At 43.8% G+C, this 15927-nt stretch overlaps 1 protein-coding gene across 2 annotated transcripts in view; it reads left to right on the plus strand.

The window, feature by feature from the left end:
- The window catches only part of Alk (ALK receptor tyrosine kinase), a 722886-nt gene that overhangs the window by 90943 nt on the left and 616016 nt on the right, over window positions 1–15927 (plus strand). The gene's annotated exons all lie outside the window — the stretch shown is intronic.

The following is a 15927-nucleotide window of genomic DNA, read 5'->3' on the forward strand; positions in this document are numbered from 1 at the left end:
AGACCACAAAACACAGTGAATTGCTTGCTTCTTTTTTTTCCTTTCTGAGTGAGTGAAGGCTATGCAGGCAGAACAGCTCCTGCGTGTGTCTCTTTCAGGCAGGAGAAAACATTCTCAGATTGTTCCCAATAGCTGTGAATTAGAAACCAGAGTTTTGGTTTTATCAGGTGTGCTGGGTAGGTACTTAATGTCACTAGCTTCTGGAGTCTCGCTCTACTGGTTTATATTGTGGGATGCTTTTAATAATGCATCAAACTTATATTTGACCCTTTGACATATATTTGACAGTTAGCAAAGTGGTTGGATGTCCCTGTCACCATTTCCTTTTCCCACCCACATGTTCTATTGATATTTCAAGATTAAAGTCACCTCCCTAGCTTGAGAAAGTAAGAGCTGGGCTAGGCTGAGAAGTATAGTTGCTAGTTCTGGTAAGGATATCTATGGGGTCTTCAGGGACAAAGGCCTCAAACTACCTCCATCTGGAACTGTGAAATGGGCATGCAATTTTACAGAAAAGCCAGTGCCATGTGCTTTTTCTGCTGCTCAAGAGTTGCAGAGGAGACCTGAACTCTGATCCTAAGGCTATAGCTTACAACCCTCTCGTTTTGGCTGCATTTTGCATTGTTGTCAGGTGTTCCATTTATAAAATAGGGTTAAAGCACCCAGCACAGTGGGCTGGGAAGGGAAGATGGCTTAGTCAGCTCAGTCAGATCTGAGTTCAGATCCCTGGCACATACATTAACAAGCCTGGCATGGAGAGGAGGAGAGGAGGAGCAGAGGAGGAGCCTCCCTGCGGCTTGCTTGCATGTGGGTCTCATGAATTGGCAAGCTCTAGGCCTAGTGGAAGACCCTATCTCAAAAGGTAACATGGAGAGTGATTGAAGATTATACCAGACATCGCTTTTTGGCCTCCATTTGCACACATACACACAGGAACACATAACATAAACATGTGCTTAATAAGCAAACACACACATGCAGGATCACCTCCAACACATGCAAGATTGCTGTAATGACTGAATACAGCAATCATGTGAACTGCATGCACAGTTTGTGGCACACACTAACTGCCCGATAGAAAGCAGCCGTTACTTTGTGGACTGAAAGATCTTCGAGAGTAAGAGGAGTTCTTCATCATGTTCAGTGTCATTCTCTTCTAAACAGCTCAGCATATGGAAAACAAGTGACACTGAATTCTTCAGCCCCAAATCCACAGAGGAAAGCTTAGAAGCCCATTATGTCCAAGGACTGATAATGTGTAGGCAGCCAGATTTTTATTTTCTAGATTCAGGGCCAAGCCTCCATCTAGTCAGCTACCTGACTCATGGAGAGCTGCATCTTACCCAGCACAGCAGAGGGTGATGGAGGGAGATACAGGGTAGTACTGCCTTCTCATCCATTTTAGAGTGAAACACCCGGGGATCACATCAGTTCAGGAAGATATGGAGCCTGGTGCTAACGCGTCTTCCGAGCATGTAGAATCCTAAACGGCTGAGGTTCCTGTCTTCCAGCAAACCTCTGCCTTCTGTGCTGTGACTCTACTTCTCTGTTCAAGGGCTACTTAAGCTTTCCACTCCAACCCCTGACACACCGACTTTTTCCTGGCCCTCTTTCTTCCCCTGTTTCCTGCCTCTGTTGAACACGCTATTTTGAGTGTTCATGACCAAGTCAATTTGTGACCGTCTTTCAGACCTGAGCTCAGCTGTTACTATCTTAGAAGAGAAAGTCTCTCTGTACCTCCCAGATTCCCATGCTTGCTTTCTTAGTAAAGCTACAACTTTACATTTATTTCTATGCTTACTTGATTCACATCCTCAAGACTCTGAGGTCTGTCAGGGTGGCCGCTGCCTCACTTAGAGCCTGACATTACTAAATGCTCTCCTAGTGTCTGTCTGTAGGCTGAATGGATAGAATAGGTGAATATTAGGAAACAAGTGTGGTAGGCTGAGCAATGTGCTAGAGAAACAAGGAATGAGCTTTTTATAGGATTTAAGTAGTTGTATACAGAAACTCCAGGTCTCTAGGGAAAATACTCCCATTCTGTGATGATGCAGAAGAGAGAGGTGGGTAGAGTTTCTGTATAAGTCCTTGTTTGCACATATGTAAGTGGCGTATCCCACTCCACACCCAAATACAACCCATCTCGGCCTGCTCAAATGCTGTTTGATTTGCCCTCTTGAGAGACTTATTCCTCTCTTTTCATTTAACTTTGGTTCTATGGCTGCGTGGCTCTTGAACATGCCTGCATAAGAGACCTCCTGTCAGGGACCAATGATATATAGGGCCTCTGTCTCCCAACTTTCTGAAATTACCACCTGCTGGCTCTACAGTCCTCCTTTCCTGGCCTCCCACTGTTTCCTTTTCTGCCTCTATTGCTCTGGACCCGGTGTCTGAGCATCTTGGATTTCAATCCAATCTCTTTACCGTGTTGAAGAAGATGAGCTAGAGGACCATCTCTTGTTGGTCTGTTTCCACTAAGATGACAATGCAGATACAAAGCCCCACCTCTGAGAGTGATAGTGGATGTTCCGACTGTTCTCCTCCATTCGGGACTTCCTTCCTGTTATTGAAGGTACATGGCAAACTTGCTAATACACTGGCATCTTGAATGATAACTTACCAGATGGAGTATTGTAAAACTCCCAACTTTCCTAACATTGTTAGAATTAAGCATGTAATGAGAATGGTTAGCCTATTCAGGAGATAGTGGCCATTAACCCAGACAGATGCTCACAAATAATGCCTTACACTCACTGTATAATAATGAGTGCTATTAAATATGAATGACCTCATTTGTCCTCCTGGCATGTATGTCCCATAGAGAGTGACACATATGTATATCACCATTTAGCATCTGGGAAAACTATTACCAAGACAGGTAAAGTGATTTTTATCTACTCCCAAGGTTAACTATTAGATATTGAACCTTGGGAAGGCATTGTCTTTAGAGGACGTGTGCCATAAGTGCTGTGTTGTAGTCTGAGGGTGGGATTCAAAGTCAAAATGCAGAGGCAGATTTGGGTCAACAGTGATGGGATTGGGTCAGGATGGCCCACAGCACTAACACTGAAAGGACGAAGAACTGAGAAGCAACTAGAAGATCATCTGTGGTCATTCCTCAGTATGGGAGAAAACAGATCTCAGCTTAATATATGGACCTCCTGGTGTTCTGGTCCGCATGCAGATTCTGGTCTCAGAAGGCTTATTTGAGGTCCGGGACTCTGAATTTTTATAGTGATGTCAATGTCCTTGAATAATGAGCCACTTAGGATAGCAAGGATTCAGAAGCTCTGGAATAAGACTGGAGAAGCCTTTGAACTAACATGGTTCCTCCTACTTGAAGTCTCCACTGGAAGTCCCAGATCTTCAGTGAGATCTCCTTATACACACCCTATAGACAGTGCTGGGAAGGTATTCTGTGCTGTGCCTAGCTTCTGGAAACCCACTAATGATCATTTTGTTTTAGCCTGTGTTAGCTACTTTTTTGAACATTAGGAAATTTACTTTCCTGGAATGATTAATTCGTTGAAAGTAGAGAGAACCCTTGGCTGCTAGTGTCTTTGTGAAGGATAAACCATGTGTTTGTTCACAGTGTTGAAAGAAATGATTGAACATAAGTTTTCCTGGAGGTATTTACAGCCAAGAGCGTTACTAAAACATCCACTTCACAGTGAATAGAGAGGGTGATAGGCCACACAAACACTCTGTCTTCAGCATGCCAGAGCCAAATCTACAGTAAGCTTCTCGGCAGCCAGTGGCTTCATGCCACTTCAGTTTGCCAAGGGAGTGATGAAGGATGCCCAGCCTGGAGAGCAGAATCTTGGGAGAGACAGAAAATTATGGCATCAACTTAATGGAAATCTCATATCTTCACCCAGAGGCTGACAGTTCCTCTACTCCCGTCATCCCAGAGCACTGGCTGGGTCAGTAGCTACTGAAAAGAGAAAGGAGAGTTGAGTGGAAAGAGGCAGCCTCACAGATGAGGACCATACCACCCACAAACCTTACTTAGGCTTCGATGAATCTGGGACAGTCTTAGCTGGCACGCAGGGATTCTTCTAACACTATAACTAAATATTGTTACAATGGATGCAGTGTTCATTGAGAGTAAGGTGTTACCCTTCATAGGTAGGAATTCTCCTAGTCTAGTCTTCTTGAAACCTGTGGCCAACTTTGAAATAAATAAACTCACTTGTGAATCATCTCAGACTCTGTGGAGTAAGACTCAAAGGCATGTTCTTATTCTCCACTTCACAACCATTTGGAATGAGCCCCCGAATTGAGCTTCCTGTCTCTGGGAGAGACATTAGCATCTACAAGCCCAGGTTCAGAGATTCTTACAAACACAGCTACATTAATCCAGCCTTCTCTATCTTTCATTATATGAAGTGGTGGGAAGCTGTCTTAGGTTATGAAACCAGCTTCTTAGAGGAAATATTAAATTACCTCATGTAGGGCTGGAGCCTTCCAATTAAAATCCCTGACCTTACCTTCAGCCAACAGGACTCACTAAACAGATTGGACGATGTAGTGAAAATAATAATCTGAAAATATCTTGTGTGTGTAGGCTTGGCAAGAACTTGGTACTGTAGAACAGCTTTATGAGATGGACATCTAGAGGTGTCATCTAGATGTCATCACTGAACTACTGGAAGCAAGTATGTTTCTTGTTGGCAGTGTTTGACCTTCTTTGAAGGTTAGTGGGGCCCTACATCAGACAGGGGACCACCATCTAAGACTCCTGCATAATTCTTTAGCCTCTCTAAACTTTAATTGCTGGCATGTAAAATAACCTTACAGGCCTTCCCTTCCAGCTCTGATGGTTCAATTTTTCCAGGGCTTGGCAAGCGATGCATTCAGTGCTGCCTCTGAGCTATATGTTGCTCTGAGACTATTACTTGATGTCTCTAAGCTGCTTCTGTTTCCCTCCAGCAATATTTACTCCATCAAACATCTTATAATCATTACTGGATCGAGACTGATTTCTTACTCTGTCTCCCACACTTGGATTTAGATCCATGTGTTTGGAAACCAATTTCTTGAAAGCAAATCTTTCTGAATGTTGCACCATTAACATAATGGTTAAATGGCTCTACAGTTTGACATCAGACTAATACTAGCATGGCATGTGTGCTGTAGAATTGTGGTCGTGTACTACTTAAAAGAACTCTGAGGGGCAACCAACTGCTCTGATCTTTGATGCAAAGAAACCACATAGTACTCTCTGCTTAGTACTCATAGTCAGCACATGGGGGTCTCTAAGAGGGGTGGGAGAAGCTGGGACAAGTGAGATCTGATTGATTGCTCTAGCTAATCATGGAAGACAAGACAGACATTGCTCTGGCACTGGACTTTCTCTAGGGGAAGTGTAAGAACATTATTGTGTTCATTCTTTGCACACCAGGAACATTGGCTGCTGCTTCAAGCATAGAAAGACTTGCATAAACATTTTAATATTGCATGAAGCTTGTATAAGACTGACTGAGTGTGTGAATGCTAAACCCTGACATAGAACGAGACAAAGTGAGAGAGCAGACTAAAGAGCAAGGATTGTCTTTCTTGTTTATCAATTGGAGAGGCTGTCGGGGAGACTAAGAGGATTTTCATGATTCTCACTGTACATTTTTTTTTTTTTGGCATGGTGATCTATCACATCCCATCATAGATCAAACCTAAACACCAAAACTACAAGCATATTTCCTGTTTATAACTTTATTCCCCCATGCCCCAGCACTCAAGCCCTCAAACCACAGCTGCACCATGATTCTTTGCCTCCAAGAGTCTGGGATTTCTCTGTTGGATTTCTCTTACCCCACAGGAAGGGCTGGCTTCATGGTGATTTCAAAACTATAATCCTTGTCTTCTTCCTACAAAGCCATCAGCCTAGATGGAGTCACAGGGACGATGACAGTAGGACAGGGTAGTCGCATGTGAGCACTTCTCACCTGAAAGGGCCTTTGGAAGCAGTTATGCAGAGGGAACATATTGTTTTTATTTTAATTAATTAATTAATTAATTTATTTTTAGCATTTAGTAAGTTGCAGGAACTGGCAAAAAAATCACTGGCCAGCCTCGGCCATGATTCTACACAGCCTCTGAAGCATCTTTTGTACACCTTCCGACACCCATCTCCTGGGAATACCAGTTATTTTGTTTTCCAGTTCTAACCTCTCTATTTTCCAGATGCTTTCTGCTTATTTATATCCATCCCAGTCCAGATTCATATCATGTCCTGTCTGGACCACCACACAGACCTTCTATCTAGATTCCTGTGTCTTTGGCAGTCTACTACTTGGTGTATAACAGTGATTCAAACAAATAAAGATAAAAACATGATTGCATGGTTACATTCCTAGGTGAGTTCCTTTAGGACTTGTTTATATAGAAAATATGGTCCTTAACCTGGTGCCAAGCCCTCCTGATCTGCTTCCTGCCTTCTTTCTGACCTCAGCTGCTGTGGTCTCTGCCTTATATACTACTCATGGTCCAACATTAGACTCAGTATTCTTTGAGTGTAGAAAGATCTCTTATCTTCAGGATCCTTACACACCCCATGTGATATTAATTGCTTTTTTGTTTCTCTTCATTAGGACAGGGGCTGAATGGTGTTCTTCTTGCTTGGTGATTTGGCCCAGCTCCTAACTGAGAACCTGGGCACAATAAAGACAATGTGTATGCGATAACTGAACAGTTGGACAGATGAAGATGTCACAAGTCTCTTTCAGTTATACCTCAATCCATGTAGACTCACTGAACTCAAGGATAGGCACCATGACTAGGAGAGACTATGGGAGGGTATAGCCAATGACTTTCTTTTAGAGGTGAAGAAACCCAAAGTCTGAGATATCCCTTGAAGTCATCCAACATCATAGTCATTCTGTAGACTAGAACTAGAAGCTGTCTGTCTCAGATATCTATTCTAATATTCTGTTTCATTTGCTAGGTCCCCAGAAGCCTATATTTTATTGGTTTTCAGAACTGTAAAGATGAGAGAAACTTTTTTTTTTTTTTGACATTTTTCTATGTCAGAGACAGAATTTGCTTCAGGCTGGGTTTGACAAAGAGCCCAAGTTATAGACAGCAGGAATGGACATTGGCTAGCTAGTCATCCTACTGCCAAGCAATGATGAGATAACCCTCGACCTTTAATCACACAGGAGGCAAGATGGCGCCCCTAGGAAATGGTCTGACCTTGGTCTTGGCAATGCTAGATTCATACTTCTGACCCTTCCTCAGCTGAATGCTGCTGCTTCTCTGTTTCCCCTCATTGTCTAATCCTCTGTGACTTTAGTGCCCTAGGCTAGTCCTGTAAATGGTCAGGAGATGCTAGGTAATAGTTTATGATGACTCAAGTTAGAATCCATAGCCTCTGGGTTCCAAACTCCCTTCAGTCGGGGAGACTTCAAATCAATCACCATACTGTGCTTCTGCCTTTCCCTCTGCTGAAACAGGATGCCTCCTGGGTCTGGGAGCTGACTTTACAGGGAGCTGACTTTACTGTGCATAAAATCCTTCAGGCTCTGTGGGAAAAGGACCATGTAAATTCCAGACATCATTGTTTCCTTCTCCTTAGCAAAAGGTCTGATTTGAGGTTTAAAAGCTATGAAATGGGGCCCAACAAAGTTTCCTGAGATCCTTTTATTTCCCAACAGGCCCTGCAGGCTATCAAGACATCATCTGAGATGGCCACCTTGGAGTGCTGACTGATCTCCAAATCCCTTGCTCTGGCTCATCACCAGGGTGGGGGGTAACATAACTTTGGGGAGGGAAGATCAGGCAAGACTAATTCCCCACAAAATTGCGGCTGACAGATAGGAGATCAAGTTTTCCTCCAGTATCCCCAGTACTGAGGACTAGGGACAGTGAAGGGAGGCCAGGACAATTCAATTTATGAAATACATTCCAGAGATTTTCTAGTGTATGTTGGGGAGATGTCAGGCACCAAGTGGTCTGGTGTGACTGAGTACCCTGAACCCTACAGTTGCACTTCAGAGTGAATGGCTAAGGGCTGGGGTAGGGCTGCTTCCCTTCTCATGTGCATTTGCAGGGTTGACCAGCTCTCCCAGGGCAGCAGTATTAAGGCTCAGGACTCTAAACTTTCAGGGGAAGTAAGAGCCCCCTTCACTTTGACTTTCTACCTTAGAGGAACTTTAATGTCAAAGTCAAACTAAGAGGTAGATTCTTAAGAGGAGAGGTATAGCTGGGGAAACCAAGCTAGGTCCTGAGATGGAAAAAGGTAGTTCCTTGAGACTCAGAGGCCATGCTCCATAAAAACTTTTCCCTTGAGATTAGGAGCAGTGGGTGCTAAGGTGGGAACCCCATTCACCATATTCATAACCAGCTTCTTCCTCCACCACTGAGTGAAAAAACCGAATCTCTGGTTTTGCCTTCCCCAAAAGTCCCCACTGTCACTTGGTTTGGCATTACTCCTTATCCTCTTCTTTGGTGAGGCCTTAAGCCCAGGACCTCCCTCACCTCAGCACACTCCATAAGGCACAGATATGCTACCCTCCTCCACACGTCTCCACTCCCTCAATCTACTTGTTCTTTGAGGCAACATCTGCCCCATCTGTAAGTGTGCTTAGGTTAAAGACTGTGTGTGGTCCAAGAAAGCAGAGCAAAGAGAAGGGGAAAGAGCTGTTAGAACAGCTCTAAGCTTGGCTCTACTTGGGAAGCATTATGTTAGGCCATACCAATCTGTTATTCTAAGAGGAAGGCCTGTTAGGAAAAGGATCCATCAATGGTCAAAAACCCAGTCAGTGGCAAAGCTAGGATCAAACTCAGAATTTTCAAGCTTTAAAGTCTGTACCCTTGTAAGAGTATCAAGAAGACAAGATTTCACAAGTCCTTGTCATGTCTTTCACAGTCTGGGGCTTGCTTCTTTTTCAGTTCAGTCCCCATAGCTGAGCTTCTCAGATGTGATATGAAGTTTTCAAGGGGAATGTATGACTTCTCTGCAAAACAAAATGCCCCCAGCTTCTGTGGTTGAAAACTTACAACTCTCCCTATCTCACACCGTGGTGGTGGGTAAGGTAGTTGGGAACAGCGTAGCTAGACAGTTTTCGTGAGGTTGCAAGCTAGCTGTTGGTCAAAGTCATAGCCATGAAGGCCCGGCTAGAGATAGAGAAAAAGTTTCCATTGAGACTCCTTTACATGGCCTCGGTTCTGCAGTGTGGACTGAATTCATGGCAGAGCCTGTTCCTACCCTCATGCCTTTGTTACCCAGCTCTGCAAGCAATGCGCTGCCACAGCTACTATAGTCTAGTCATTAGCAGCCAGCCACAAAATATTGGTGACTTTTAAAGAGGGAGGAACTGAGTGCCCCTTTTGGAGAGAGAGAGAGAGAGAGAGAGAGAGAGAGAGAGAGAGAGAGAGAGAGAGACAGAGAGACAGAGAGAGAGAGAGAGAAAGAGAGCAAGAGAGAGAGAGATAGCAAGAGAGAGAGAGAGAGAGAGAGACAGAGAGACAGAGAGACAGAGAGAGAGAGAGAGAGAAAGAGAGCAAGAGAGAGAGAGATAGCAAGAGAGAGAGAGAGAGAGTGAGAAAGAGAGAGAGCTATGAAATAATTTGCAAATATTTAAAGAATCCCCTATCCCAATAGCTAAGATATTTTACTTTTAAGGACAGAAGCTTCCCACTTCTCTGCCTGGTCAGTACGGGCTGTGGAATTGTCTACTGTCCACCTGCACCAGGAACTAAGACTATGGAAGACACGTTCATTTTGACACGTTATGGTAGGTATGTGGACTGGAGCTGTGAATGAAGGCAGACAAGCACTTACTTTCTGGAAACTTCATTGGAGGTTGACTAAGTATGAGGAGTCTTGTCTTAGGAGGTGACACTCTGAGAAGTAAGCCCTTTTAGGCGTCAAAATCCCAGTGACAAAAATATGTTCAAATTCTGTTTGAACCATTTCTAGATGTCTAGACATACAGGTATTTCAGGTCCAATGGGAAGGTTCAGTTGGTAGATAGCTTTTGATAACAATAACTTTTCGTCTCTGTATTATGTGGAGATATAGTCAGGAGTAAAAACCCCAGGTAAATAGTTATCTTGTTGGGCCCTGTGTCAAGCAGAAGGAATGATTTTCATTCATACAAAGTCCAATGTAGGGATGGTTTATGGTGCAGATGAGTCTGAGACAGGAAGAGACTATAGATGGATAGATTCAACTTCCAAAACATAGCCAGATGCTCATGGCTGTCTTGCTTATGCATAAGTCTTAATGACTACTCCATGTTGCTTCTGAATGGGAAAAAATGGAAATAAGAAACATTTTCTTGATTTGGGCGTGAGTAAGAATCTTCTGCATTCTCAAGAACCTGTTAAGGTGCAGGTTCTGAGTCAGAACTTACTGGGATCTGAGAGTCTTCCATCTGTGAATTAGCTCTCTGGGGACAAAACAGAGGACAAGAGGTCCCATCTTCCCTCTCATTTCTCTTCCCAGAAAGGAGGATTTTCCAAAGGATTTGAGAATCGTGTAGAGCTAACCACACCTCACAGCCAGAATTTTGGCTTCAATTTGGCCGCGATGCCTTTGCAGGAGAACAGTGGTTTAAGAAACACCTCAGAGCAGATTCTGTGCAGGTAGGGTATAAAGACAGTGAAGCCCTAGGCAAGAATATGCATAGCAGAAAGGCCTTCCCTGTAGCTCCACCCACTCTAGAGCCCTGCAGGCTCCAGTGCCCATTGCAGAAGCCAGGGCAACCCCCATCCTAGACTACCAAACCCCAATCTGCAACTAGGTCGCAAAGGCATTGGAGACAGAAGCAGCGAGTTGCATTATGTGAGCAGCAGCATATTCTTTGAGTGCTAATGGGCTGCCTTGCTTTGGGGAGAACAGCAGGTGCTGAGGATTCAGGCTCCTAAGCTGGGCCCGTGTGGAAAACACGCGCTGTTCTTGGCCAGTGCGCATTGAGCATGCAGTGCACGTGCGGCCTGGGCTTCCTCTAACGTCTCATTTTGCATACACTTTTTGTTTTCATTATTCCTAAATTTGGCCTGCCCAGAGAGTGTGATTAAAATGAAAACCTTATTCTAATAGAGCTGGGGAAATGGAAGAAGAAATCTAAAAATAGGCTAAGGAAAGGAGAAAAAAAAGAAAGAAAAGAAAACCTCAAATAATATAATGACCAAGTTGGTTCAAACACACACTCGCAGTCATTTCTCTCCGAGAGACAAAACAACAGAGGCATCTGCACAGGTGTTTGTATAATCCAGGTCACATCAAAACTCCTTGTCTATTTTACAAATTCAAAACCCTGAGAAAAAAATGGAAGCAAACAGTAATAGGAGATAATAAAGGGAATAATAAGGCTGACTCCCTGCCTCGCACAGAGGTGTCTGGTGAGCCAAGAAGGTATCTATAATGTGCTTTGTTCTCTGTGGAAATGCTGAATGGCAAGAGATAAAATACTGTCTCTATGCTACACAGAGCCCAACAAGGACGGACTGTACACAGTTTGGGATTCACAATTTGCTTTCTCTGTAATCAGATAACTCCACCTGAAGGGCTCATCTCAAACTTAGAAGACATCCATGCTCAAATCCTCTGACCTAAGTGAAGTCCTTCAGATGAAAATTCCTTCCCAGAATTCCCTTCAGTATCCACTGAGAGACACCTTTCTCTGTCTTTTTTTGTTTAATTTATTTTTGTTGTTGTTTCGTCTAGTGCTATATTCCTCTGGCCTCAAACAAAGCCTAAGAGGTGCATTGAATGAATGAATGAATGAATGAATGAATGAATGCATGCATGCATGCATGAGAGTACCTCAGGAAGTCACAGATTCCTTCTCTTTCCAAGCCAGCATGTGGTAGGGAAGAATTTATGTTGATGGTCTCTGTTTCATTTACTTTTCTGTGCCAGACTATTGAACAGAAACATGGTCTGGGAGGATTTAGTCTATCACAGTAGCTAGGGAAAGCATGGCAGAGAAGATGGCTGGCAGGAATGCATACCTGGGACTTTCTACATCTCATGGGAGGCAGAGAGCCTATCCAGTAGTAGATCTAGCCTATAATCCTCTAGCAGCACCCCAGATCAGACAGTGAGGCCTCATGTCAAAGAGTTACACAACCTCCCAAGGCAGTACCACCAGTGGAGAACTGTATGTGAAGATGCCAGCAGGTTCTAATGGTCTCTGAGTGCCTCTCCACCAGGGCAGTGTGTCTGTCTAGGTAGACAAATAGCAAAGATATGGCTCAGCTTTGATGCCCAGAGTTTCAGAGAAGAAAAGGCCACCAGAAAATACATCCTGGTGCTTGTTCAGCTCTGGCCTTGTCCCCCGATCACACCCACACAATGTGATTTATAATTTGTCCTAGTTAAAAGTGAGACCTAGAAAAGCTGAGCTGTCCAGTTGAAGCAGGGAAATTACGAAGGCTATTAAGATTAGAATGTGGGTTATCCCCTCCAGGGTGACTTACCTCCTTTCTTACAGGAACCTTGAACTCCCATGGGACTGGAGCAGAGCAGTGAGTGGCATTGTCATAATGTGGCTGGATGTGCATGTGTCATATGAACAGCCAGTGGAGACCCCTTACCAACCTTTATGACCTTGAGCAAGTTACTACGTAACCTCCTCATGTTCCTGTCTTGTCCCCTGTAAAAAAGGGCTGATGATTTTCCCACTTCTTAGAATATGAGAGTGGAATGAGTTAATACATATAATGTACTAAAAACAGGGCGCAAAGTGGGTGCTCAATAAATGTCAGCTCTTTATTACTCCCTTGCATATCCCTGTCTCTAAGTCTGTGCCTTTATTCATGAGCTTCTCCTTCTCTATTGAAATCGGATTCAGTTTTCAAGGTTCAGCCCCTCACAGACCATAGATCACAGCCTGTCAGGCTGGGAGGAGCCATAGAGATAATTGAATCCAACCCCCTAATTTTATAGATGAAAAGTCAGAGGCACAGAGAGGCACATTTAGTTGCTCAAGGTCGCAGAGCTAGCTTGAGTCAGACCTGATCACAGACCCAAGGGGATCAACCTTGCAGCCTGGCCTCTCCTCACAGCACTGGGCAGGCTCCATGTGAGGAATTCAGATCTGTTATTTTTGATATCATTACTCTTGTGCTCAGACTCTTGTCAAAGCTTTTCATTAGGGTGTAGCTCGTGGCTCTTTGAGAGGAGTTTTCCATGAATAACCTTTCATCCCCCTTGCGGGCTAAGCTGCTTTGTTCAAAACAGGTATTTGCTGGTAGGAGTACTAGTGATTCTTATGATATGAATAAAATCTTCCCATTTCATTGATTCATAAGGCAGGGGTAGTTTGATCTCACCTGGACAAGAGACTGGTTTTAGGAAGACTTTCCCAGAGCTGCTCAGAATCTGTCTGCAAATGTCTCACTTATTCCTCCTTGGTTGAATGAGAGCATATGTTCATGAGTAGCTTTTAAGGATTTGTCTTATTTACATAACCAGAGGGCCTGGGCCCATGTGTTAAGAATTCTTTTTGTTGTAGTTGGAATTAGGTTTCTGTACTTAAGGCTTGCCTAGATCTTGTGATCCTCCTGCCTCAGCATCCCGAGTGCTAGGATTGTAGGCACACACCAGCATGTACAGTGAGAACTCTGTCTTCTCAGGGACTAAAGTAACCACAACAGATTCAAATGATTTATTTCTTGAAGTAGTTATTCACAGTTTCCCCTGGCTGCCCCCAGCCCTGCGGACTCAGATTCTGTACCCAACATGGACGTCATTGAACATGTGTCCTCACACACTTGCTTCCCAGACTGCTTCTCTTTCTTCCTTGTAAAATGTAGCTAAAACTATATTTGCCTCCTTTGAAATTCTTGATGATCCTTTGAGCACAGCCTCAGAAAGTAAGCACTGTGGATTTTTTATGCTTCTTGTCACAGCTAAGAGAAAGAGTGGATGGGAACTGTCGTGGGGCAGATGTTTGAGGATTACATCAGGAAGCAGATGCTGGAGGGGATGTGGACAGGAAGTTGGAGGAGGCACCTGACTAACCCATTCCTGTTCCCTGTTTTCTTGATCTTTAATTACATCCTATTTCATAAATTAATGATGTCACTGCTGCCTTAATATAATTCATTAAAGCAGTTGATTTCAGGAAGTTCCCCGTGGCCCCTTCTGTGAAACTCACAAGAGAAGCCTTTGTACAATCTAACAGCAGAAGACTTCCAAGATGGCTGGGGAGCATCAGAGCCCCACCCTCACCTTCTAAGTGGCAACTAACCAGATGTTCAGCAGAACTATTTCAACTAGGCATATTTGCTTTTAAATAAGCTAGGGAGGTTAGTCGTGACTAAAGAAATGCCGACTACAATGTTAAATCTTATCCAGATCTTAACTCCTATCCTCCCAGCCCTTCAGTTTGGCTACTATCATTGCAGGTTCACAGAGAAGAAGGGAAAGGCTAAGAAAGCCTACAATAACCAATGTCTCAATTCCTTAATGGCAGAAGTAGTATTTAAACCCAAAGCCACAGTAGACTCAACTTACAGAACATTCTAGATTTCCATGATTCTCTGCTAGCAGCCCACAATAGGTTAGGAACTAGGAGAAGTCTATTTGCTTATTTTAGATTAGAACAGGGAGTTCCTCACACAGGACATTCTGTGATTATGAAGCATAGATGCTCCACTCCTGCCACGAATGTTGCCAGGATGGTGTGCCACAAATGTCTCCAGGATGGCGTGCCACTAATGTCTCCAGGATGGTGTACCACTAATGTCTCCAGGATGGTGTGCCACTAATGTTTCCAGGATGGTATGCCACTGATGACTCCAGAACGTTGAGCTTACCCTTTGCTAGGTAGCTTTAATCACATTGAATCACATGTGGCTTTTATAGTAATTGTGCAGTATAGGAATGGTCCTCTTTTCAGCTGAGAAAACAGGCTCAGGAATGTTAAGTGACTTGCTGAAGTTCACAAAGCTAATAGGTCAGATGTAGGATGTGGGCACAGTCATATCTGACCCTTCTTCTAAGGGGTCGGGCTCACAGATGAAGAGGGGGTGTGGTCTGCCCTCTTCAAGGTTGCTACTAGACCAGTCTGGAATCATAGTTCCACCTTCTACAGTGTGACATGAGAAAGCCACTTAACCTCACTGAGCTTTGATGTTTCATCTATAAAATGCAATAGTTATTATAGTTATTATTACAAACAGTAATAGCTACTATCACCTATCTTGTGTTGGTTAGTGTGGCTGTAGATTTAATGTGTATAGCAGTACCTGACACTGATGTGTATTAGCTGTTATCACCTGCTTTTCTCAGAGCCGTTACTTAGCCTGGTGTCTTAGTTAAGGTTTTACTGCTGTGAACAGATACCATGACCAAGGTAACTCATATAAGGACAACATTTAATTTGGACTGGCCTACAGGTTCAGTGGTTCTGTTCATTATCATCAAGGCAGGAGCATGGCAATGTGCAAGCAGACATAGGGATGGAGCAGCTGAGAGTTCTACATCTTCATCCAAAGGCAGACAGAAGAAGAGCTTCCAGGCAGTTAGCAGGAAGGTCTCCAAGCCTAGTTCCACAGTGACACACTTCCTCCACCAAGGTCACACCTACTCAAACAAAATCACACCTCATAATAGTACCACTCCCTGGGCCAAGCATATGCAAATTACCACACCCAGTGATTCTCAACCTCTGGGCTGAAGCCCCTTAGGGAGTCAAATGACTTTTCACAGGGGTCACCTAAGACCCTAAGATAGCTGGAAAACACAGGTATTTTCATTATGATTCATAACAGTAGCAAAATTACAGTTCTGAAGCAACAAAAATAATTCTATGGTTTGGGGCCACCACAACATGAGGAACTGTATTAAATGGTCATAGTGTTTTGAAGGTTGAGAGCCATGCTCTCCAGCAATTCAGTAGCATGTCTCTTCATTCTTTGTACCATTGTGGGGAAAATGTCTGCAGAATCCTGGACAGAGGTCAAAGGGAGCAG

Source organism: Mastomys coucha, unplaced genomic scaffold (genome assembly GCF_008632895.1).
Source record: "Mastomys coucha isolate ucsf_1 unplaced genomic scaffold, UCSF_Mcou_1 pScaffold6, whole genome shotgun sequence".
Lineage (NCBI taxonomy): Eukaryota > Metazoa > Chordata > Mammalia > Rodentia > Muridae > Mastomys > Mastomys coucha.